At 40.9% G+C, this 27051-nt stretch overlaps 1 long non-coding RNA gene and 2 pseudogenes across 3 annotated transcripts in view; 1 reads left to right on the top strand and 2 right to left on the bottom strand.

The window, feature by feature from the left end:
- Nucleotides 1–27051, top strand: part of LOC103560043 (uncharacterized) — a 224494-nt gene that overhangs the window by 130899 nt on the left and 66544 nt on the right. The gene's annotated exons all lie outside the window — the stretch shown is intronic.
- On the bottom strand, nt 20436–24561 carry LOC103543205 (spermatogenesis-associated protein 31D4-like; annotated as a pseudogene).
- LOC139078358 (spermatogenesis-associated protein 31D3 pseudogene) overlaps nt 25553–27051 on the bottom strand; it is a 4845-nt pseudogene continuing 3346 nt past the window's right edge.

Genomic DNA, 27051 nt, shown 5'->3' on the forward strand with positions numbered 1-27051 from the left:
TAATCACTTGGCTATGGGGCTGGCCCCCATAAAAGTTTTATAGTTTTATGTTTTACAGTTAAGTCTGTGGTCCATTTTTAGTTAATTTCTGTGTAAGGTGTGAGACTTATGCTGAGGTTCATTTCTTTCTTCTTTCTTTCTTTTCTTTTCTTTCTTTCTTTCTTTCTTTCTTTCTTTCTTTCTTTCTTTCTTTCTTTCTTTCTTTCTTTTCTTTCTTTCTTTCTTTCTGCTTATGGATGTACACTTGCTCAAGCACTATTTATTGAAAGGTTATCTTTACTCCATTGAATTGTTTTTATACTATGTTAAGAATTCATTGAACACATTTGTGTGAGTCTATTTGTGGGTTCTCCATTCTGTTCCATTGGAGTTTGTATTCTATCTCTCAGTTAACACCACATAATCTTGATTACTGTAGGTACAGTAAGCTAAGTCTTAAAATTAGGTAGACTGATTTTTCCCACTATATACTTCTTTTGGAAAATTGTTTTAGCTATCCCAATTCCTTTCTTTTTCCATAAAAATTGTGGAAAATCTTGTCTACAAAAAATCTGCTGGGATTTTCATAGCAATTGTGTTAAATGTGTATATCAATTTGGGGAGAACTGGCAACTTTAGTATGTTGATTCTTCCAACTCATGCACATGGTATAGCTCAACATTTATTTAGGTCTTCTTGAATTTCTTTCATCACATTGTGTAGTTATCAGCATACAAGTCCTGTACATGTTTTGTGAGATTACAGCTAAGTATTTTATTTTATTTTTTTTATTGAGTTAATGATAGGTTACAATCTTGTGAAATTTCAGTTGTACATTAATGTTTGTCAGTCATGTTGTAGGTGCACCACTTCACCCTTTGTGCCCACCCCCCACCCCACCTTTCCCCTGGTATCCACTAAACTGTTCTTATTCCATAATTTTAAATTCCTCATATGAGCAGAGTCATACACAGATTATCCTTCTCTCGCTGGCTTATTTCACTTAACATAATTCCCTCAAGGTTCATCCATGTTATTGCAAATGGAATGATTTTGTTCCGTTTTGCAGCAGAGTAGTATTCCATTGTATATATGTACCACATCTTCTTTATCCATTCGTCTGTTGATGGGCACTTAGGTTGCTTCCATGTCTTGGCTATTGTAAACAGTGCAGCAATAAACATTGGGGTGCATAGGACTTTTGGGATTGCTGACTTCAAGCTCTTTGGATAAATACCCAGTAGTGGGATGGCTGGGTCGTATGGTAGTTCTATTTTTAATTTTTTGAGGAATCTCCATAGTGGCTGCACCAGTTTGCATTCCCACCAGCAGTGTATGAGGGTTCCTTTTTCTCTGCAACCTCTCCAACATTTGTTACTATTTGTTTTAGTTATTTTTGTCATTCTAATGGGTGTAAGGTGATATCTTAGTGTAGTTTTGATTTGCATTTCCCTGATGATCAGCGATGATGAGCATCTTTTCAGGTGCCTATTGGCCATCAGTATATCTTCTTTGGAGAAATATCTGTTCATGTCTCCAGCCCATTTTTTGATTGGGTTGTTTGATGTTTTGTGGTTGAGTTGCGAGAGTTCTTTATATATTATGGATATTAAACCTTTGTCAGAGATATGACTTGCAAATATTTTTTCCCAGTTAGTGGGTTGTTTTTTTGTTTCAATCCTGTTTTCATTTGCCTTGAAGAAGCTCTTTAATCTGATGAAGTACCATTTGTTTATTCTTTCTATTGTTTCCCTTCTCTGAGAAGGCCTGGTGTCTGAAAAGATCCTTTTAGTACTGATGTCAAAGAGTGTACTGCCTACATTTTCTTCCAGAATGCTTATGGTGTCAGGTCTCGCCTTTAGGTCTTTAATCCATTTTGAGTTTATTTTGGTGAATGGTGAAAAAGAATGGTCAATTTTCATTCTTTTACATGTGGCTTTCCAGTTTTCCCAGCACCATTTGTTGAAAAGACTTTCTTTTCTCCATTTTATGCCCTCAGCTCCTTTGTCAAAGATAAACTGTTCATAGATGTGTGGTTTTATTTCTGGGCTTTCAATTATGTTCCATTGATCTGTGCACCTGTTTTTGTACCAGTACCATGCTGTTTTGATTACTGTAGCTTTGTAGTATGTTTTGAAGTCAGGGATTGTGATGCCTCCCGTTTTGTTCTTTTTTCTCAGGATTGCTTTAGAAATTCGAGGTCTTTTGTTGCCCCATATGAATTTTAGGATTCTTTGTTCTAATTCTGTAAAGAATGTCATTGGGATTCTGATTGGGATGGCGTTGAATCTGTAGATTGCTTTAGGTAGAATGGACATTTTAAGTATGTTTATTCTTCCAATCCATGTACATGGAATGTCTTTCCATCTCCTTATGTCGTCATCCAATTCTCTCAGAAAGGCCTTGTAATTTTCATTATATAGGTCCTTCACTTCCTCAGTTAAATTTACCCCAAGGTATTTTATTCTTTTTGTTGCGATTGTGAATGGTATTGTATTCTTGAGTTCTTTTTCTGTTGGTTCATTACTGTAGTATAGAAATGCTACTGATTTATGCAAATTGATTTTATACCCTGCAACTTTGCTGTAGTTGTTGATTACTTCTAACAGGTTTCCAATGGATTCTTTGGGGTTTTCTATATATAAGATCATGTCATCTGCAAACAGTGAGAGTTTCATTTCTTCCCTCCCTATTTGGATTCCTTTTATTCCTTTTTCTTGCCTGATTGCTCTGGCCAGGACCTCCAGAACTATGTTAAATAAGAGTGGTGATAGAGGGCATCCTTGTCTCGTTCCTGTTTTCAGGAGGATGGCGTTCAGTTTTTGCCCATTGAGTATGATGTTGGCTATGGGTTTGTCGTATATGGCCTTTATTATGTTGAGGTAGTTTCCTTCTATGCCCATTTTGTTCAGAGTTTTTATCATAAATGGCTGTTGGATCTTGTCAAATGCCTTCTCTGCATCTATTGAGATGATCATGTGGTTTCTATTCCTCAGTTTGTTGACGTGGTGTATCACGTTGATTGATTTGCGGATGTTGAACCATCCCTGTGTCCCTGGGATGAATCTCAGCTGATCATGATGTATGATTCTTTTGATGAATTGCTGAATTCTGGTTGCCAAAATTTTGTTGAGAATTTTTGCATTTATGTTCATCAGTGATATTGACCTGTATTTCTCTTTTTTCGTAGTGTCCTTGTCAGGTTTTGGTATCAGCGTGATGTTGGCCTCATAGAATGTGTTAGGAAGTGTTCCGTCTTCCCTAATTTTTTGGAATAGCTTGAAGAGGATAGGTATTAAATACTCTCTGAAAGTTTGGTAGAATTTCCCAGGAAAGCCATCTGGTCCTGGGGTTTTATTCTTTGGGATGTTTTTGATTGCTGTTTCAATCTCTTTCCTTGTGATTGGTCTGTTCAAATTGTCTGCCTCTTCTTGAGTGAGCTTTGGGAGATTGTAGGAGTCCAAGAATTTATCCATTTCCTCTAGGTTATCCATTCTGTTGGCATATAGTTTTTTGTAGTATTCTCTTATAATATGTTGTATTTCTGCAGAGTCTGATGTTATTTCTCCTCGCTCATTTCTGATTTTGTTTATTTGAGCTTTCTCCCTTTTTTTCTTTGTAAGTCTGGCTAGTGGTTTGTCAATTTTATTTATCTTCTCAAAAAACCAGCTCTTTGTCTCATTGATCCTTTCTACTTCATTTTTCGTTTCAATAGTATTTATTTCTGCTCTGATTTTTATTATTTCTCTCCTTCTGCTGACTTTGGGCTTCATTTGTTCTGTTTTTCTAGTTCAGTTAGGTGTGCTTTAAGGTTGCTTATTTGAGATTTTTCTTGTTTGTTAAGATGTGCCTGTATTGCGATGAATTTTCCACTTAATACAGCTTTTGCTGTATCGCATATGAGTTGGTATGGCATGCTATCATTTTCATTTGTTTCCAGGTATTTTTTTATTTCTTCTTTAATTTCTTCAATGATCCATTGCTTGTTCAGTAGTGTGTTGTTTAGTCTCCACATCTTTGTGCCTTTCTCAGCTTTTTTCTTGTAATTCATTTCTAGCCTTATAGCACTATGATCTGAGAAGATGCTTGTTATTATTTCAATTTTTTAAAATTTGTACAGGCTTGCCTTGTTTCCCAACATATGGTCTATCCTAGAGAATGTTCCATGTGCACTTGAGAAGAATGTGTATTCAGCTTCTTCAGGGTGGAGTGATCTATATATGTCTATTAAGTCCAGTTGTTTTAGTTTTTCATTTAGCTCCACTATTTCCTTGTTGATTTTCTGTCTGGATGATCTGTCCATTGATGTGAGTGGGGTGTTGAGGTCCCCTACTATTATTGTGTTGTCTTTAACATCTGCCTTTAGGTCTGTTAATAGTTGCTTTATGAATCTTGGTGCTCCTGTGTTGGGTGCATAGATATTTATAAGCATTATTTCTTCTTGATGAAGTGTCCCTTTGATCATTATATATTGTCCCTCTGTGTCTCTCTTTACCTGTCTTATTTGGAAATCCACTTGGTCTGATATGAGAATTGCAACACCTCCCTTTTTTTCCTTGCTATTTGCTTGAAGTATTGTCCTCCACCCCTTCACCCTGAGTCTGTGTTTGTCCTTGGGGCTGAGGTGTGTTTCCTGGAGGCAACAAATTGTTGGATCATGTTCTTTAATCCATTTTGCTACTCTGTGTCTTTTTATTGGAGAGTTCAATCTGTTCACATTGAGAGTGATTATTGATGCATGTGGACTTAATGCTGTTAATCTGTCGCTCATTATCTTGTTTTCCTGCATTTCTTTTCCTGTTTGCTTTAGACTACCCATTTAATACTGCAATTTCTTATGCTGGGTTTCTTAGATTTTTCCTTATTTATGATTTGTGACTCTGTTCTGTACTTTATTTTAGTGTCTACCTTGAAGTTTGTATTTAGAATCTCGTGTATAATATAGTCTATTCTCTGGTGGTCTCTTACTTACTTGACCAATACTGCTTTAGACCCTTTGCTCTTCCCCTCCTAAATAATTATTTTCATTTTTTATTCCAACTCGTCTTATTAATTGGTAGTTAGAGTGCTAAGATCGTCCTTGTTTTGGTAGTTTCCTTACCTTTACCCTAATGCTCTAATTGAATATTTGCTATCCTGTTCTGGTTCTATCCATCAGTCTCCCTAGTCTGTGGATTGTGTCCCCTTTCTCCCTTTTTTCTTTTTTCATGTATGAAAGCCTTCTTGAGGATTTCTTGCAATGGAGGGCTTTTAGTTGCAAATTCCCTTAACTTTTTTTGTCTGGAAAAGATTTAATTTCTCCCTCATATCTGAAGGAAATTCTTGCTGGATAGAGTATTCTTAGCTGAAGATTTTTATCCTTTAAAGCTTTGAATATGTCACTCCATTCTCTCCTACCTTGCAGGATTTCTGTAGAGAAATCCTCTGACAGTCTGATAGGGGCTGCTTTATAGGTTATTCTCTTTTTTCTTCTTACTTCCCTGAGTATTCTTTCCTTATCTTTCCTTTTTGCCAACTTTACTATTATGTGCCGTGGGGTAGCTCTTTTTACATTGACAAATCTAGGAGATCTAAAACCCTCCTCTACACACATTTCTCCATCGATCCCTAGATTTGGGAAGTTCTCTTCAATAATTTCATTAAGCACACTTTCTGCTCCATTTGCCTTTTCCATATTCTTGGGAATTCCTGTGATCCTTATGTTCTTACTCCTCACTGAATCCATTATCTCTCAGAGATTTTCCTCATTTTTTTTAATTCTTAGTTCTCTTTCTTCCTCTGTCTGGCGCCATTAAGCCTGTCTGTCTTCGATTATGCTAATTTTCTCCTCTATGTTGTCTACACGGGCATTCAGGGAATCCGTATTCTGTTTTATCTGGTCCATTGTGTTTTTCATCTCAAGTAATTCTGTTTGATTCTTCTTTATGATTTCAATCTCTTTTGTGAAGTAACTCCAGAACTCGGCTTGTTTCTCTATCTTTTCTCTACCTCATTGAGTTTTTTGATTATAGCTGCTCTGAACTCATCATCACTTAGTTTACCTAGTTCCAAGTCCTCAGGACTTAATTCTATGTTTTTATTGTTTTCCTTCTGGTCTGGGGCTTTTATAAATTGCTGGATGGTAGAGGAGCGGATTTTGTGCATGGTGGTAGAATTCAGTTGCAGTTACAGCCTGTCGCCACTAGATGGGGGTCAAGAGCCACGTGTTATGAGCTCTCCGCCTTGTGGCAAGATGGCTGTGCCCACTGGCTTTGCCGGGGGGGAGGGGCTATTACTCACACGCGCTGGTCTGTGTTCAGATCATCAGCCATGCTGTGGCAGTGACCCACATATAAAGTGGAGGAAAACTGGCATGGATGTTAGCTCAGGGGTGATCTTCCTCAAGCAAAAGAAGAGGAAGATTGGCAACAGATGTTAGCTCAGGGCTAATCTTCCTCAGCAAAAAACTAAACAAAAAATCCAGACTTACTATACTTAAAGACCAGGGAGTAAATGGGGGATGGATGCTTCCCAGACTCTCTGTGTGTCAGAAACATGAAAATGCAGAAACTCAAGGTAAGATACCATCTTCCAGAAATTTTCCATTCTAGGCTTATTCTATGAAATCATTTTCTTCTTTCCTTCTTTTAGCTTCCATTCTCCATCCTTTTTTTCCTTGCTTGCTTTTCTACTTTGTGTTCTGTTTTATGGCTATAGCCACACATACAGTCAATTATTCTCAATTACTCTGGAGCTAATGGTCCAGTTTGTGGATTGCCCAAGTCCTTGGCTTCCTCTCCTCTGGAGATTTCTCCAGATCTTTCAGTTATTTCTGGCCTTAGTTGAGTGAAGTCTAGAAAAGAGTAGGGCAATGAAAGTCCTATTAGACAATTTTACTAGTTCTAATAGCTTTGGAAAGGTACAAAGTTGAGCTTATTGATTCTAAGATATCTTTTTTGCCTTACTTGTGGATTTCAAAAAACAAAATCAGCCTGTTTTACATACTCAATACAGTGAAAAGTGCTTTGAAGAAGTAAAAAGCACTGTATTAATGTAAAATATAAGTGTATGCATGCAGTCCCATTAACCTTGGTGATTGAGAGCTGGTTATACATTTAAGGTTTAGCTAGTTTTGATAGAACCGAACCTCACATTTTTCTAATGGTTAGAGCCTGATGAGGGCTTAGAAAATGTGCCTTTGGTTGATTTTCTTTTTCAACCATCAAATAAAGGTAAAGCTTGAAGTCCCTTCAAAGCCTAATGTACACCTGAAATTACACAACGTAATAAACCAACATGACCTCAAGAAAATAATTATTGAAAATATTGAAGTAACGCTATACAGAAAGTCAAGTAAGAATAGACAAATGGCCCTAAAGGTTAGAATTTTCTTGCTTCAAATTTCAGATGATAAGAATACAATTATTTCCCTTGAAAAACTCTTAGCCTGATCTTGGAAGAAAGACCCCCCTGGATAGTCTAAAAATGAAGTTTTCTATTTAAAAGCAGTTCTTAATGTTCCTTATAGCCCTATGTGGAATCAGAAAATGGGTGGCCTTTTCATTTTAAACATAAGTAATCGATGCAATACCTTACATTTGATAACATACGCTGTTGCATTTGGTCCTCACTACAACTCTGCCCATGGATATTATTGGTGCCACTTTAGATGGAAAAGTAGAAGTGAAGCCATTAAGTGCCTTTCCAAAGGTCTTAGAAGAACTCACCAAGAAGACGGTGTGGCTCAAGTCTCCTGACTCCAGTTTAATATTCCCCACAATAATGTTGGAAAACCGCTTTGGGAAGGGAAGACTCATTCCTAGTACTGTTGTCACACCACCAAGCTTCAAAGGTGAGGCAAATATTTTACTTTATGCTTAAATTTGCCACATTTACTCAGTGTGTACTATATCCCAGGCCCTGTGCTTTGCCCTGGGAGGATTCACAGAAAGTAAAAGACACGTTAGACTTGCCTGGCTCGTACAAGCTGGTGGGGATGGGAGACACACACATACAAATGGGGCTATAATACAATGGCCGGGAGATACAATGCACCAAGGGATACAAAGCTCTGTGGGAGCAGAAGAGGAGCAGTATCTGAAAGTATTCCAGCAAAGGGGTCACCTTTCATGCCAAGGTGAACTTGGAATGAGCAAGATTTAACTGAGGAGAGATTGAGAAGAGGGAAGAGGGGAATGGGGTGTTGACCAAATTTTATCCACCTACAATTTTATCTATTCAAAGTTTATCTACCATGGCAAGAAGATAGTAAATAACATTTTAAAATTACTTTTGAATAGAAGTATTTGCATATTAGTTATATAAATAGAGGTAAAAGCAAGAAGAACTAAAATAGAAATGGCTAAAGTGGTTTCTGTGGGGAAAGGAACTGGGGAGATAGGAAGCATTGGGGTTGTGAGGTGGGAGAGGGCCTGTTGTGGCTGTTTATAAACCCTTCAGAACTATTTGATTTTAAAGGCACAGGTATGAATTCCTTAGAGAAATATTAAGCGGGCTTTAGAGAATGAGTAAGGTTTCTACAAGGAGAGGGAGGAGAGGGGGCATTCCTAGCAGAGGACCCAACATTAACAGAGAGAGGAGGCAGGAGAGCAGAGGGAAGAGTGGGTAACCCGTGAGGATGACAGTGTGGAACACACCTCGGTGGATAGGGACACATGAGCTGGTGCTCGATTGCAGAAGGGCTTGGGTAGAAGGACATGCATACACACACTCACGTGGTTGTTGGCAGGAAGGCAATAAAGGGTGTTGGGCAAATGGGTGATATGCTCAGCACTGAGCTCTACGTACAGCAGTGGTTCTCACATTGGTGATCACCTGCTTGTTCAGACAAAATTGCTGAGCCCCACCCCACAGCCACAGTTTCTTCTTGAGTATGTCCAGGTTGAGCCCCAAGGATTTCCATTTCTGATAAGATCCTAGGCAATGCAAATGCTGCTGGTCTGGGAACCACAATTTGAGAACCAATAACAGAGTATTCTAGCAACAAGGAAAAGTCGAGACTAGAGTAATGCAAGAAGGAGGTCAGGGGACTGTGTCCACCAGGACAGAGCAGAAGGAATGGAGCCCTGATAGGGAGCTGATGGTGGGAAAGTACAGAACAGCAGTCAAGAAAACAGACCAACTGCTTCAAAGGACCCTTGGGCTATCTTCTGGGTCATTTCAAATCACAAACCACCGTTAAATCTCTAGTGCCTGTGCCAGGTACATGAGAAACACCTGAAATTCATTTTTAAAACAGCAATCCTGTCTAGAAATTAAGCTGTGATTTTTTCTTACTTTCCCTTCCTCCTACCTTAATAACCTCATTCTAGTGCAATTTAGGTCGCAAAAGCACCTTCCAGGGACAGCATCCTTATCTTCACCTAGTCAGCAAGTATATAGAGTATATAGATCTCTATAAGTAAAATCATGTTAAAACTGATTTCCTTATTATTTCATTTTAGAACATCCTTGTAGATAAAATGTGTTCAAAATAAACACAGAATACAGGAAGCATCCATCTCCACTGACTGGGGCAAAATGTGATTAATTCCCCATACCATAGAAATACCCTATGAAAATCTAGAGGAATCCTTTATCCAACATTCCCTGAGAATCTATGACGTGATGAGCACCATGGATGTGCTTGGTTGCAAAGATGAATAAAACATGGACACCGCTCACAGCAGTTTGACATCTAGCAGTCTGTGTCCTGTGCTCTGAAATCTGCCTAAGGATTGGGTTTTGTTTGTAATAAAAAGTGAAAGGTAGGGACAGAATAAGATAGTTAGCTTTTCTAAATTGACCACCTCTGTTGTCTAATTATTCCATTGAGGAGAATACTTGGTCCTGGGTTATTTCATCAAGCTCACATGTATTTTTTCTGACACATAGAATCTGAGTGGCATCCAGCCCCATTTACTCCCTGGTCTTTAAGTCTAGTAAGTGGATTTTTTGTTTGTTTTTTTGTTTTTGTTTTTTTTTTTTCTGAGGAAGATTAGCCCTGAGCTAACCTCTGTTGCCAATCTTCTTTGTTTTGCTTGAGGAAGGTTAGCCCTGAGCTAACATCGGTGCCAGTCTTTCTCCAGTTTATATGTGGGTCACCATCACAGCATGGCTGACAAGTGGTATAGGTTCATGCCCAGGATCCAAACCCGCAAACCCAGGCCACTAAAGCTGAGCATGCCAAAATTAACCACTACACTATGGAGAGGGCCCATGGCATTTTATCACTTACACATTTTGATGCCCAAAGAGAGTGCCACTTGGGTTTTTTAAAATATTATTTCCTTTACTAACTCCCAAAATAATAGGGTCCCTTCAGGACCAGTGAGTGTTTGGCAATGGGATGTGTTTCCCAGAAGTGCTGATAGTTCTGGAGAAGAGCAAGTATTTCACAACCACAGTCTGGATGCCAAACTTTCTACTGTCAGTGAGAATCATGTCCCAGTGGAAATATAGTAGAACTGACCCTCAAAGGGATAAGGTGACAGGGAGTGGTGTTTACTCCAGTCAGAGAGCAACCGAAAAGGACTTCTGCAGGTGGAAAGAACAAAGACAAGGGCTGAAGGTCAACTTCCTCTTTGGTTTGGGCTAATCAGGATGCCTAAGTAGGCTTTCTCAAATGTTTTAGGTCTGCTGTCTCTTCCAGCTCTAAAAAAGACCCCATATGTTCTATCAACCTAGACCTCCTGGGCACTGGAGGGAAACAAAAGGAAAAATGTTCAGTCTCATTTGAATTAATGAAGTCATCCACAGAACCCAGCTCTCCTTGCCCCATCTTCAACCTCATACATCTCCAAATGTTAAGAATAAATGCTGCTCGCATCTGTCCTCATCACTCCACCTTGGCCACCACCAGCATAGCCCATGCTGACATCATCTCTCTCATAGATTACTGCAATAGCCTTCTCACTGGTCTTTCATCCTGTTTAGCCCCCTCCAAACCATTCTTTACATGAATTCACAGTAATTCATTAATTCATATTAATTCATGCATAGTAATCTTTTGGAAACTCAAATAATACTACTAAAATCTAAATACCCTACACATACACATAAAACCTAACTCAAAATTTTTTTCTGGCCTCCCCTTGCTCCAAGTCTTAATTAGCTGATTTGGCGTAGAGTGCTCTGCATAGTCTGTGCCTTCTGAGGTTTTTGTCTCTTCTTGTTGCATCAAATTCCTCCCTCCTCACCCTCTCTGTTCTCATCAGCCAGATTCCCCTGCCTGGGACACCCCTCCCTCCCTGCTTTGCTGAGTTGTCTCCTCACCTTTTCGGTCTTCACCCATTTCAGCTCCTGAGGGATGCTAGAGGAAGACCCCTCCTCCCTGGTTAGGCCAAATCCCCATCTTTTAAACTCCCTTGGCACCATCAACCAGCTCATGAACCCTTCATAGAATGTATCACAGGACGTTTACATGATGTATGCTTATTTAATTTCTGCTTGGTCTCCCGCTAGACTGTAAAATCCATGAAGGCAGAGACTCCCTTTGTGCTTATCATTGTATTCCAGAGCCTAGCATGGTGTCTGGCACATGTTAGGTATTAAATAAATACATTCTTTGTGGAGGAAGGAGGGGAGGATATATAAGTGGCAAATTGATACTACTAAAGTAAGAAAGAGGAGGTCTGGCATTTTAAATGAATGATAATAATAGGTTGCACATATTTAAACTTCCAGTGATGGGTGAAGTTCTAAGATGTATTTATAATTTATTCCACATGACAACCCTGTGGTGCAGTTATTTCTATTATCCTCATTTCATAGATGAGGAAACTCAGCTGCATAAAGATTAACTAGTCAAAATTACACAGCAAGCAAATGTAACATACCTCATAACTAGAGAGATATGATTATACATAACCACAAGAAGCCAGTCTCAGTATTGTTTTGACCCAAACCCTTTTAAGGGTTTTAGCAACCACTGTTTTTACTGGTCAGGGATTTATCTTATTTGGAATTGGACTTTGAAAGTGAAGAACTCTGTGTCCTCTTTACAAATGTGTCAACCTCCTGCATAGATGAAGATCAGAGAAAGTTCTATCTGGGCTTCAGCTGCCTCTGTCACTTTTCAGGTTGAAATTTTTCTACATGAACGTAAGGATGGGCCAATTAAAATGAGCACAACACAGAGCAGTAGCCCCTCCTCCCTTCAGTTTTGACTGTATTGTTTTAAAATGAACAGAACAGACATTGAGATGGTAAGTAACTGGGTGAAAAAAGAGAGAGTATGGGAAGAAGAAAGGGAGAGCAGTTCCCTAGGAACAAAGATTGAAATAGAGATTTATTTCTTTAGAAAAGAGAGGATGAAAAGGAATGTGCTGCCCTTCAAATGTCTGCAGGAAGCCACGGTTGATCAGTGTGTTTGGGGCCTAACCTGCAATAGAAAGCCTCATGTTTAGATATGGCAGAGGCTTCTGGGGAAGAGAGGAAGGAAGGAGGCCATGACGCAGAATGAACAAATCACCTGTTTGGAAATGGAACTCTAGATAGAGCACTTCCTCTATTTGAATTCTTGTTGAAGACTGATAGTGATTTCACTGGATTAGTAACTACTGGAAAGAAGACCAGTGTGAATACCTTAGCTCTGTGATAGGAAATAGAATTGAGTGATCCACCTCTTACAAGATAGAACATGACTCTATGTGTGGGATCTATGTAAAGAAAAGGAGGCCTAAGATTAAGAGAAGGAGGAGAAGGGGGAGGGGAGGAGGAGTTTTAGGAGGACAAACTTGAAAAAGGTGTCCAAGAACATGGAGTACTGTAGAATAAGATACAGGCACAGGCTCTGCTGGCATTGAATCCAGGCTCCATCGTCTACTAGTTGTAACCTCCCTAAACCTCAGATTTCCCATCTTTCAAATTGGGATTATAATCATATCTAGCTCACAAGATTTCTTTTAAGGATTACAGAAACTAATATTTGTTGGCTTCATAGCACATAGTAAATTATCAATAAATATTAGTGCTCCTGCTGCTGATGAAGATGATCTGTCACCTGAGAGCATAAACCTGAAGTACCAGCTATGTTGAATCATGTTGGAATCCACCAGAAATAACCAGGAATAACGCTGTTTTGGACTCTCTGCTGGGGGAGGTCATCGCCTGACAGTGAGCTTTATACCTTCAATGCAGAAACCCAAGGTAAGATGCCATCTTCCAGAAATTGTCCATTCTAGGCTTGTTCTATGAAATCATTTTCTTCTCTCCTTCTTTCAGCTTCCATTCTCCATCATTTATTTCTTTGCTCGCTTTTCTACTTTGTGCTCTATTTTCTAGTCTTTTGAAACCTCTGCACCTCTTCCCATGTAAAGACCTATGAAATAAACAATTTGAATAACTCTGTACCTATAAAGGAAAAGAATATTTAACTTAAAAACTCCCAAGAAAGAAATCTCCAGACCCAGATGGTTGCACTGCAGAATTCAACCAAATGGTTAAAGAATTAAAACCAATTCTACAAAATCTCTTCCAGTAAATAGAGGATGAGGGAACACTTTCTGATTCATTTTCTGAATTCATTTTGGCCTTTATACCAAAATGAGAAAAAGTCAGTACAAAAATAAAGAAAACTACAGACCAGTATTTGTAAATGTATATGCAAATATCCTTTAAAAATATTAGTAAACAGAATTCTGCCATGTATAAAAAGAATTATACACCATAACTAAGTAGCATTTATTCCAGGGAGGCAAGGTTGGTTCAACGTTAGAAAATAAGTCAATGTAATCCACCTTATAAACAGACTAAAGAAAAAAAAATTACAAGAAAGTTATGGAAAGATTAATGCAGAAAAATTCTGACAAAATTAAATGCCCATTCATGATTAAAAAAACCAACTCCCAATGACTCCACTCACATGAGGAATTTAAACATGTGGACAAAGACAACAGATTAGTGGCTACCAGGGGAAAGGGGGCGTGGGGGTTGGCACAAAGCGTGAAGGGGTGCACCTACAACATGACTGACAAACAATAATGTACAACTGAAATTTCACAAGATTGTAAACTATCAGAAACTCACTAAAAATTAACTTTAAAACAAACAAAAAATACAACTCAGAAAAATAGCAAAAGAGGATTACTTCTTCAACTTGATAAAGAAAATCTACAAAAAACCTACAGTTAACATTATATTTATGGCGAAATACTGAATGCCTTCACTCTAAGATCAGGAATAAGGCAAGGATGTCTGTTCTCACCACTCTTATTCAACATAACGTTGGAAGTTCTAGCCAATGCACTAAGGCATAGGGATCAGAAAGGATTGGGTACATAGAAAACCTCAAGGAGTCTACCAAAAAACCTCCTAGAACTTATATGTGAGTTCAGCAAAGTCAAAGAATATAAAATAACCATAAAAAATATATTGTATTGCTGTATGCCATCAATGAGTATGTAGACACAAAAATTTTAAATTCGGTATTACTGACAGTCACTAAAAATTAAAATACTTAGCTGTAATCTCACAAAACACGCACAGGGGACTTTTATGCTGAAAACTACACAGTGTGATGAAAGAAATTTGAGAAAACCTAAATAAAAGGAGAGCTATACCATGTGCATGCGTTGGAAGATTCAACATACTAAAGTTGTCAATTCTCCCCAAACTGATATATACATTTAACACAATTGCTAGGAAAATCCCAGCAGATTTTTAGTAGAAAAGGTTTTCCACAATTTATATGGAAAAAGAAAGGAACTGGAACTGGAATAGCTAAAACAATTAGGAAAAAGAATAAAGTGGGAAAAATCAATCTACCTAATTTTAAGACTTAGCTTGCTGTAGCCATAGTAATCAAGATTATGTGGTATTAACAGAGAGAGAGAAAAAAAACAGTAATGGAACAGAATAGAGAAGCCAGAAATAGACCCACACAAATGTGTTCAATGAATTTTTAACAAAGTACAGAAGCAATTCAATGGAGTAAAGATAACCTTTCAATAAATAGTGCTGGAGCAAGTGCACATCCATAAGCCAAAAAAAAAACTTCAGTGTGAGTCTCACACCTTACACAGAAATTAACTCAAAATGGACCACAGACTTAACTGTAAAACATACAACTATAAAAATTTTAGGAGAAAAATAGGAGAAGGTCTTCATGATCTAAGACTTTGCAAAGAGTCTTTAGTTGTGACGCCAAAAGTATGAACATGAAAGGAAAATCTGATATATTGAACTTCATCAAAACTTACAACTATTGCTCTGCAAAAGACCCTGTTAAGAGGGTGAAAAGACAGGTGATAGACTGGGAGAAAATATTTGCAAAACACATATCCACTGTAGGGCTGGTATCAAGATTATATAAAGAACTCTGGCAACTCAGCAGTAAGAAAGCAAACAGCCCAATTAGAACATGAGCAAAAACATGAAGAGACATTGTATCCAAGAAGATATACAGATGGCAAATGAGCATGTGAAAATGTTCACTGTCGTCAGTCATTCAGGAAATGCAGGTTAAAGCCACAATGAGATATCACTATGATGGCTCAAAAAGTTTAATGACAATACCAAACGCTGGCAAGGATGAGGAGAAACTGGATTACTCATATATTGCTGATAGAAATTTAAAATGGTATAGCCACAGTTTCATAGACTCTTAAAAAACTAACCATGAAACTGCCAAACAACTCAGTGATTACATTTCTGGGCATTTATCAGAAAGAAATGAAGACCTATATTCGTGCAAAAACCTATACACAAATGTTCATAGAAGCTTTCATTGTAACAGCCAAAACTGGAAACAACACAGCTGTTATTCAACTGGCAGTTAAACTGTAGTACATCTATGCCATGGAATACTACTGAGGAATAAAAAAGAATGAACTGTTGATACACATGACAGCCTAGATGAGTCTCCACAGAATTCAGCTGAGTAAAAAAAGCCAATTCCAGCAAGTTATATAGTACACGAGTCCATATATATAAAATATTATTGAAATGGCAAAGTTATAAAAATGGAAAACAGATTGGGGGAGTAGGGGCAGGAAGAAAGTGAGTGTGTCTATAAAATGGCAATGTGAGGGATACTTGTGGTGATAGAAATGTTCCGTGTCTCAACTATATCACTGTCAATGTCTTGGTCGTGGTATTATACCATAGTTTTGTAAGATGTCATGATTGAGGGGAATGGTAAAGTGTACAGGAGATCTCTCTGTTATTTCTTACAACTGCATGTGAATCTACGTTTATCTCAAAATAAAAAATTTAATTTCAAAAAACTCCAAATGAATGTTTCTTATCTTGATTTGATTTCATTATCAAAATTCATGAAGTTGTACACTTTAAATACGTGTTTTTTGCATGTAAATTAGGCCTCAATAAAGCTGGGAGAAGATACAGTATTTCTCTTTCTTTTCCCTTCCTGAATAATTCATTCTTACATTCCTTAGGTGAGCCAAGAATAATAGGCATCCACACAAAAGGGGGATGGAGGGGGCAGTTAAAGAGGTGTTGCACTGTCCCAGAGCAGCGTGTCAGAGCCCAAGCAGGTGAAGAGGACCTTGGCATAGACTGGTTGCCTGGTGCAGGTGTTGGTGTCTACATAACACGGCTGCCAGGCATGTTGATGTCTAAGCACAAGTGGTAGAAGAGCACAGCCACACATGGAGGGGATGGTGATGGCGATGAGAGATTGCTTACGTACAGATTGATCATGTAAATATATTAAGGATAATGGAACCAGATTTCTCACTGTTGGAGAGACAAATTACAAACATGGAGGGAGGAAGCTAGAATGAACCCTGCAGTGTTGGATTGCAATTGGAGGTATTGATGTGAACTCACAATTTTCACCATATCGTTGTATAGAGAAATTGATTAAATGTGTGAAAGTGTGCGTGTGTATATATATATATACACATATTTTCTACTTCTGTCCACTGATTGGACCTAGAAGCAGCAACATCCTAATAATAATGAACACATCTAGTACCTTGACCTTGGCTTCTAAATACCATTCTCCATTACAGGAATCAGAGCTACTTGGAGAAATAGCTGAAGCCAGGGCTGGTGCAGAGAAAACTATATGAAGAGCTTGAAACATCATATTGTGTCAGAAAGTAAGAAATGCTAAAAATCAGAATAACACAATGGGATATTTAGTCTTAATGAGAAATGTTTTAATTTTGACTCAGATAATGTGAACTTATATTACTAATATGATTAAAAGTTAACTTCAACAATACAGCTCATGACCTAAAGGATCTTACAGTCTATTTGGCAGGAATGGAATGGACTATGAGAACCCTAGGATTTCTCTGCCCAGCATATTTTTCCACTTCATTACCTAGTAGCTGACTAGCTATGGAGAAAATAAAGAGAAAGGAGTATAGGATGGCTCTTGTGTTTCTTGCTTGGGTGTCCAGGTGCTACTACTTGATCCTGGGACTTTAAGAGTAAAAGAAGGTTGGGGGCAGAGGAAGACAATGGGTTAAGTTTGGAAGATTGTACCTTGAGGATGTTTAGCAAGCAGTTGGTTTCATTGGCCTGAAACTTAGGAAAATATAGCACTGAAATAGCTAACCACATGAGGGGGTAATTCATCTAAGGAGGCTGGAAAAAGAGAAAAGCCAGTCAGCCAGGGCAGAACCCTGGGTTAATCAGCCATTTAGGAGAAGCCTTATGCTATTTGGAATAGGGCCATTTATAAGAAAGTACAATTATGATCAAACATGAGGAGCGAAGTATTAAAATTTCAAAAAATTAGAAACTACCCAAATGTCAAGAAAAAGTAGAATTTAATATTCTACCACTTAATAGGATGTTATCATTGAAAATGTCATTTATGAAAGACTATAATAGCAAAAATATTTATGATAGTGTGTTTTTCTTTTAAAGTACATTTTATTTAAGCAATGTAAAAATACGCATAGCAAAATCTGGAAAGAGATGCATCAAAACGTTAACAGTAATTGTTTGAAGGTGGAAGTCCATAAAGTTCTTCCTTTTACTTTTCCATCTTTCTATTTGCTAAATAATACTTCCTAATAAGGGAACAGTCACAAAAAGAATTCTCTTCCACCCCTTACTAAGATAACCATGTTTACAGTTCCTAATTAACACAGAACCTGGACATATAGTGGGCCCTTGATACATGCATGACTGTATCAATACCTGCAACTGAAGGCAATTGTCTGATACATTCTGCCTTATAAAAAGCTTGCTGTCCTTTGTTCGAAGAGCCACGTGTCCTGCCATCCTGGATCTTGCAGTGTGTGATGAACAGCTCTGCCTTTATTGTCTCTGTCCACTGACATTAATGCCTTGATGGGTCTTTACCTGGGGTTCCCAGGAACCATTCCTATTAGATTCACTGATTGGTCCGAGGGGGAGTTAAAACTTTTGATGGCTCCTCTGTAAAAACAATGACCAGCAGACTGTGAGCATCCTTCTAGTCACTTGTCCTGCAGAGAATCAGAGATGATGAATTCTTAATTTAGTGTAGTGGACTCCCACCCTGATGTGTCACTGTCCTTCTGACCTGTGCAGGCACTTCCAAGGCATCAGGCTATCTGGAGGCTGGTATGGTCCATGTGGTAACTGCATCAGGGCCCCCTGCCCATTCCTGAACATTAGCCCTTAACACTGTTCATAGCCCTTTACTTGTTCATTCCAGTTCTCAGGGCCAACCCTATTAGTACATCTTAGTATCTCCGTACATAATAGATGAGATCTGAGACTTAGGGTACTTGTGCAAGGCAAGGCAGCCAGTGCAAGGTGAAGCCTTAACACATGAATATTGTTACTCCATTTATTACTGTGGTCACCTGGGTGGAATTCTGTTGAGTGTGCATGGCAAAGGGGGCCTGTGTTCAGCAGGTGAAGCACCCCTCCCCCCAGGCCTCTGAGCATCTTCTCAGGCCAGGCCTCATGTGGAGATTCAGAAGCTGAGAGGTCACAAGGCCAATATCTATTTCTATATCTCTCAAAAAGAGCTCCAGGGGATGGGTCACCTTTGGGAAGCCCCAGTTTCTTCTCTGGGAACTTCACAGTGTCTGTCATGATCTTCTCAGCTTCAGTCATCCTGGTAAAAGCAGCTCTCCTTTTAACTAGGCCTCTGCTCTGCACAGATGAAATGGGGCTGCCCTTTTCCTTGGAATTCTCTTGCCTTTTGCATTTTATCCCAGGATGAAGTCATTGCAAAAAATGATTCTTTTTTTTTTCTGAAAAGGTTTTCAGGAGGAGGCTGTCCCTTCTGTGATGGGGTCTGGGAAGACTTGCTCCAAACCGTCTGCTCTAATGCCATGTCCTGAGCAGGGAAACTCTTTCTTCTAGGTTGGGATGTCTCCAACCCTGCATCCCCTCCACCAAGCTCTTCTGCTTTGTGGCTGGTGGTAAATTCTTATCCTGGCACCTCCTTAAGACTTTCTTAGGGAACCAAGGCTCCTGCTGCTGCTCCAGGATGATTCCTCTGTCCTCCAAATGGACATGCAGTACCTGGGAAGCTCCCATGTCACCAGTGAGACACCCTGAGCATGAGTCAGTGAGGCCTTGTAAGTCAAGCTCTGTGAGGCAAGGCACCCATCAGTGGGTTGGCCTTGGAGCTGGCTCTGCTCCCTCTTCTCCAGTTTAGACTTTAACTCACCAAACAGCTGTTCTTTAAGGTCTAATTATTTAGGATCTTGGCAAACTGGTCTTTTTGGTGGGCGGCTTTCAGTGGTAACAGCAGTTTCTACTTTAAACTCATTTGCATTTACCATTTGGGGTCTTCCCAATTTGCTGGTTGTCAAGATGTCTCCAGTTCTTGATTGAAGAGCATTGAGCTCCTCAGCCCTGAATATTTCCCTAGATACATTGAGCAAAGAGAAAGGTTCTGACTTCTCCATCTTTCTGCCCTGTTGCTTTTCTACTCCATCCCTGGAACTCACACTCTTATCCTTTGGCACATGTCCAGCCCCAGCTTGCCTTGCAGGCAGCTTTGGCGTACATCTGTTGCCTAGTTGAGTCTGTCTCTGACTTGTTTTGCCTGTGGTGCCATGTGTGACAGGCAGGAGAGTCTGTCTGGCACCCTTACTTCTCTGAACATCCTCAGCAAGCTCATGGTTGATACCAGAGGGCGATTGTCTCAGAGTCCCCAGTCTTTCCTTGCCCACAGGTGAGGCACTCAGGATGGGGCTGAATTTGCTGTTCCCACTGAATTTTCTGTTCCAACTTGTCTCCATGAAGAGACTTATAGCTTCCTCTAAAGGGCTTGAAGTGCCCAGATTTGGAGTACTGGGATACCCTGTTCTCCTACAGAAATCCCACACTCTCTAAATCACCCAACCCAGGACTAGAGAATCACTGTGTTTGGGATTTTATCTGGGAACCCACCAGTTACAGTGGAATTTAGAAATGGTAGGAAACTTGACTCCTGAGGATCTGGCTCATTGACTATGTGAGGAAATGGAAAATAAGAAGCATGCTAAATCTATGATTTCCTGGTTATTGCTACCTGTAATAGCCAAAATGAAGTAAAAGAAAGTGTTGGGTCAGACCTTGATGCTGAACCAAGCTCTCAGATCTAGGTGGATCTGAGCTTCAGCCATTAGCCTCAAAGCCTCCTAAAAAAGGAAAAAATTATGCAGGGACAACAGAAAGTACCTCTAAGACCTATGGTCACCAAGAAGGTCGTAAATGTAAGGGAGGGCAAAACCAAGAAACAACTGGAACCAGGGGATATAGCGTGAAGGAGCTGGCTCATTTTGTGGGTTGGTATCATCAGCTTCCTGAAGAGCCTTTACCAAAATGGATTATGAGAATAATCAGTTTGGGGGCTGTGTCTTTGGTGTTGAATGCTGCAGACTGGAAGAGCATGTTTGGGTTGATGCAGAATCCGAAGCTCACTATTGAACTAGTATAGATGGCTGTATGCGATCCAGACACACAGAAAGTTATTCCTGAGGGAATGGCCAACCTGGTGGACTGGATAAAAGCCACTGTAAAGTGTGTTTATACTGATAAGGGGACTGTCCAACTCCCCCTGTAAATGCCAAATGGAACTCCCAGATGAAGCAGCTGATATGCTTCAAATGCAGGCCATGTGGGGCTGGCTTTATGATGACATTCACCCACTGAATATGCTCATTACCCAGGTTATGGTAAATGCTGTAATTAAGAGGGCCCTGTTGCATGGGCGGCCCATGTAACTTTATGGCTACAAAATCAAACAACAGTTCAAGAAGCCTTAATTGGATTTGCTATCTTAGCTTCCCCATGTGGGTCCTACTGATTCCAAGAACATTAAAGTAATTAAGAAAATAGGGAGAGTCAAGGGACTCCACCCCGTGGAAGTCTTTGGATGGTTGTTGAAACATGGGATGAATAAAGTGGACATTGACGGAGTTGAAACAAAGGTGTTGATGCAGCACTGCCAGAGATGGGGTAGACCAATGGGGCTCCTTTTTGGTCCCCCAACATTAAAAGGTCCCAAACAAGTCTGCTCTGTTTACCCCATTTTGGAGGAATTTAAACCAGAAGGCAAAGACTACAACCAAAAACCTGACTAGGAATCCCTTGGGGCAATGGTTAGGAAGTTAAACAAGTTAAAGATTGACCAAGACCCAGGGTCCCTTGGCTTGACTCCTTCCTGGGGATCCAAAGCCTTTTGCACAAAAGTGGGCACCAATGGTCAAGGGGTGGAGAAGAGAAGTTCCCAGGACTCCTTGATACAGGAGCCCCGCAAACTGGGGTACCAAAAGCCACTGGGGAGGCCCTGACTTGGACTACAATTAGAAAGAGAGAAAGCAAATATGTAATGTTTGATAGGATTATGAAATTTGGAGTGTTTAAGCAGGTGTTATGTAAAGAAGTTAGATCTCCTTTATCGGAATGTTTTATGGGAATGGGTATTGTATCTGGCCAGAGAACACTTCCCTTACCTAGAATTGTGAAACCAAACCTGTAGAGTGAAGTCCTAATAAAGGCTACAGTTAATAATGTAAAAGTCGATGGAATTAAGGTAAAAAATTGTAGGAGAATTGGTATGTTTGAACAGGCTTTATGTGAAGTGGTTGCATCTGTTTTACCTGATTGTATTATGGCGAAGGGTGTTGTATCTCACTGGGGAATGTTCTCCCTACCAAGTATTGTAAAACTGAAGGCATGTAAATTTGCCCTTCAAGCCATATTAATTGGACATGGTAAATGGGAACCAGTAAGATTGTCTGAGCATACGTAGTGTGGAATAGAAGCTGGAGTGCTGGTAGGGACAAATTCTCTGTGCAGTGGCCCTACGTGGGGCATAGACTGGGGCTTATGGCAAGAGCCTGGGAGCACCTCCCAGCATCGACTACTGGGACTTTGGACTAGAGAATTTCCATTTTAGGGGCATTTATTACCTTGGTATCTGACATTGTCAATTGAAGCCACCTCTAAGACTGTAGGACACAAAATGATCATGAAAACCTGAAATACGCACAGTGTTTTTGGTGATGTCAGAGAAACAGTCTAATCAGTGCCCAGAAATATTCTATAATAAAATGGAACTGGTTTATACAGCTTAATTCTGCCTGGGGAATGAAGGAAGAGATACTCACGAGCAGGGAGACTTTTTTTCCCTAGGACTGCCATTGGAACTGCATGAGGAGCTGCCTGATTCTATTGTCACTTGGACAGTGCCCTGTAAAGAGCCCTCAACTGATTAGCAAAGAGCTGCTTGGCTTGTGGATGGCAGTTCCAAGGTGAGCATGCAACATCCTGTTTGGCAGGTCACCAATGATTCAAGAAGGTAAATACAAATCAGTTCAGTGGGCTAAATTACATGCTCTTTTCCTAGCAGTGATGGAAGAATTGAACAGTGGTAAAAGACCCTGTGTTTGGTTTTTTACTGATGCATGGGCAGTAGCCAATGGCTTGGCCATATGATCAGGTAGAAGGGCAATGGAAACTTGGCCTATTAAAGGGATGCCTGTATGGGGCATGGCCCTATGGAAATTTGAGAGGTGTGTTAAGCTAGGACATGTCGATGCCTTTGAGAAGAACTCCCTTCCAGATTTGGAAGGTGATTAGAATCCACAAACAGATAGCTCTCTGTGTTCACTTGAGGCGCACACCTGGTTCCCTGAAATGAGTGGACATGGGGGCACTGCAGCAATGCAGAAATGGGCGAATTTAGATAGAGTCCTCTTACACCCTGTGAGGCACAAAATGCCAGTAAGAACTGTTCTGCCTGCCAACAAGGTACATGGAGATTGCAGAGGCTCTGTGGCAGATTCCCTGGTAGGAAGGCCTGAACATATGTGGCAAGTGAGACTGATGCTGGTAGCCCTTGGGGGGCTATAAATGGGTCCTAAGAGGAATAGACACTGACTCTGGACTGGGCTTTGCTCACTCAGTGGTAGATACAAATGCTCAGAGCCCTATAAAAGAACTGGAAGAGAAGATAGTACACTGATTTGAATGGCTGACTCATTTCTTCAGACCAAGGAATATGATTTAGAACCCACCAGGTCCAACAATGTGCAGAGAGATATCCACCTCAGAGTAGTAGTTTTATAGAGAATTGGAACAGGTGATTAAAGTATTGGTTGTCTAAAATGGGGGGATATAAAGGCATGAAGGGCTGGCTTACACAGTTTCACAAATATGTGCTCACACTCAGCATGAGCATGAGTGAGGCTAAAAGACTCACCATGTGACTAGTTAGGTCTTTCTCAGAGTGGCATACCCCAGATCCTTATCTGAAGAGCTCCATGGGTCACTAAACAGATGATCTTTTGAGCCATTCTCTGGGCTATGTCCCTGATTCTTCCCCACGTCCTCTTCTAGATGAAGCATTTCTGAGCCCCTCTCATGGAAATTTCCAGATTGGCTCAATCCAACATTTAGATTTTTATTCACAGAGACCCATGAGAGTCCATGATTGCTCTCCAAATCAGCTATGTCTGATAAATCTCTCAGAGGTATCATCAGTGACAGAGACTGATGGATCCTGCAGGGCAGGCCCCAGTGGTGTTGGATGAGCCTCTTTCGAAGGTGATGGTCTAGTTTCTTCTGAAGCTCATCACTGAGAGGAAATGCTCCAGGAAGGATGGAGATTGAAACATGGGCCTGCGAGGCCTGGGGGTAAGGAGAGTTGGGAGCTCAAGGACATAAGTCTTCCCCAGATCTTTGGACCACAGAAGGTGAACTCCACAATCTTTCCTGTTGCTTCTGCAACACATTCCATTCTAGTTGTTGAATTTCAGATGAAATGAAAGACTCTGATTCATTCTGGGGTCTATGGAAACACATTCCACAGGTCTCAGTCTCAGGTAGAGGACCAGATGGTAGGATGGGGAGTGGGGACTGAAGGTGGGCCTGGGGCTGGACCTGAGTGAGAGGTAGGGGCTGGGATTGGGACAGGATTTGAGGCAAGGCTTGAGGCTGGATCTCAGGCGAGGACAAAGGTAGAGGATGGGAAAGTACTGGGGATTCTTGGTCCATGGAGGCATTTGAGATTCTATTGAAAATGAAGATTGAGGAACCATCACCTGAGACATGGTCAGCAGAGGGGCAAGGACTTGCTGTGCAAAGATGGGAGACCCCAGAAGAGCTGGACATGTTTTTGCTGTAAATGGTCCTCTGAGGTCTTAGGATATAGAAGCTGCTGGTGCACAAACAGCTCCTTTGGTTTCCCTTTGCTGCTCCAAAAAGGAAGGGAGAATGCTGAGTCATGCTTATCAGCAATTGACTCCAACATTTTCCCTAAAGAATTTAATTGGTAGTGTGCCCTAAGTTGTTTTGGGAAAGAACCTCTTTTCTTTTCCTTTTCTTTCAACATCAGGAAATCACTCCTCTGTTGGACTTGTCTCTCCAGGAGTGCCAGCACATCAGGGATGAGAAACAAGAGGTTTCCAGGCTCTACACGGTTGGCTGCAGGGTCTTCCCAAAAAGAGGCCTCCAAAGAATGGATGGCAAGAAACTCTTGATTGAGATCGTATGGTGCCAAGGTGGAAGGGAACAAGTCTTTGGCATGAGTTTGCCATGAAGAGAATTCTGAAACTGACAGACTTGAATGGTCAGTGCCTCTGATTGTTGGGACATAAGTGGACAACCCACCAGGGTGTCTGGAGATGAGTTCTGTGGAACAGGCTTCAGTAGGATGGAAGCCAATTCAGATTGAGTCACAGTTAAAGCACTGTCTGGTGATGGTGAATCAGACAGGCTTGATGGTAAATCATGACAAACCAATGTATCAGTGGGATTCATTGGGACAAATTTGGTAAGGGGTGGATGTCTTGGGAAAGAGTGGGATCAAGAGAGAAGATGGCATGCAGAGATAAAGAGGCATTTAGTTGAAGAACAGGATCCAGTATCTGAGTGTCATGTGGTGGGAGGGGGGAAAGGCAAGGGGTAGGGCTATGGTCTGGCCCCCTGGGAATTTGCAATCCAAGGGAGTAAAAGATTCTGGTGGCAGAGAGTGACCTGTTGGTGGGAGAATGCTGAGTCATGTTTATCAGCAATTGACTCCAACATTTTCTCCAAAGAATTTAATTGGTAGTCTGGCCTAAGTTCTTGTGGAAAAGAACCCCTCATCAGAAAATCACTCCTCTTTTGGACTTGTCTCTCCAAAAGTGCCAGGACATCAGGGCTGAGAAATGGGAGGTTACCAGGCTCCACAAGGTTGTTGGCAGGGTCTCCCCTCAAAAAGCGCTCTGAAGAGTGGAGGGCAAGAGCTCTTGATTGAAATCACATTGTGCCAAAGTGGAATGGAACAAGTCTTTGGCATGAGCGTGCCACGAGGAGAATTCTCAAACCAAGAGGCTTGAATGGTCAGTGCCTTTGATTGGTGGGACACAAGTAGAAAACCCACCAGGGCTATCTGGAGATGAGATCTCCACCACAGGATTCAATAAGGTAGAAATTGAATCGGATTGAGTCACAGTTAAAGCACTGTCTCGTGGTGGTGAAACAGACAGGGTTGGTGGTGTGTGATGACAAGTCAATGAATCAGTGGGATCCATTGTCTGGGACACATTTCGTAAGACGTTGACATCTTGGGAAAGGGCTGGGTCAAGAGAGAAGATGGTATGCATGGACAAAGTGGCCTCTGGTTGGAGAACAGGATCCACTGTCAGAGTGTCATGTGGTCGCAGAGGAGGAAAGGCAAGGGGTTGGGGTGGGGAATGGTCCATTGTGAAATCAGAATCCAAGGGAGGAAAATCTCTGGCAGCAGAGAGTGACCCATTGGTGAGGGCGAATGAAAGTCAGCTAAGGGTGTCATTGAGTTAGGTGAAAGAATGGAGGGGGGTGTTGGGGAAGGCTCAGGTGGAGGGGCTGGTGTTAGGCCTCCTGGAGGGACTTCTGAGAAGGCAGAGGACAGAGTGAATGATGACTCAGTCACAGAAGCTGTGGAAGCCAAAGAGGACACAGAGAGGGTATCATCTTCCAGGTCTTCCAGGAACAACAGCCGATTGACTTCTGCAGTTGTGCTATTACACACCTCACAGGAGGGGTCTGGACATAACAGTTGATGAAAGCGGGTGGTATCATGATGCTGGCCTGAAGGGCTGTGGGAGACAGGAGGTACAAAGCTGCAGCCAGGACCAGAAGAAAGGAGGACCCGCTGGCCTGGGGGGGTAGGGGCCACCTGAAGCCTGCTGCCCCTTCACATTGCCCCACATCCATGACTTCACAACACACTCAGCAGCGCTCACCCCAAGGCCTTCATTCACATACCCGTTCCTATGGCAACCCCCTGGCATGACTAGGGCAGGCTGCACTGAATCCCTGGAATTGCAGAGAACATGCTAAAGAGGAATCAGGAAAGAAGTGGAAAGACTGCTTACCTTTTCAGAATGGAAATCAGCTTCCTTATGTCCTCTGTTTCCCTCTTGTCATGTCTCCAACCTGGGAAACCAGGAGAGTGGGTTATGGAGGGAGTGGGTAGAAGCATAGGTGTTAGTATGGACTCCCATAGGAGTCCCTTTATGGGAGACCTTTGGGACATTAAACTCTGAAGGCCCCAAGAATCAGCAGATGAGGTCAAATGGTCAATGATATTAACAAGGTTCATATGTGTATGTTGCTTCATTTGTAAAGTACCTTCACATACATTATCTCATGTGATGCTCGAAACCACCATGTGAGGAACACAGGTCAATGGTTACCTCAAAGACGAATCTT

Source organism: Equus przewalskii, chromosome 22 (genome assembly GCF_037783145.1).
Source record: "Equus przewalskii isolate Varuska chromosome 22, EquPr2, whole genome shotgun sequence".
NCBI lineage: Eukaryota > Metazoa > Chordata > Mammalia > Perissodactyla > Equidae > Equus > Equus przewalskii.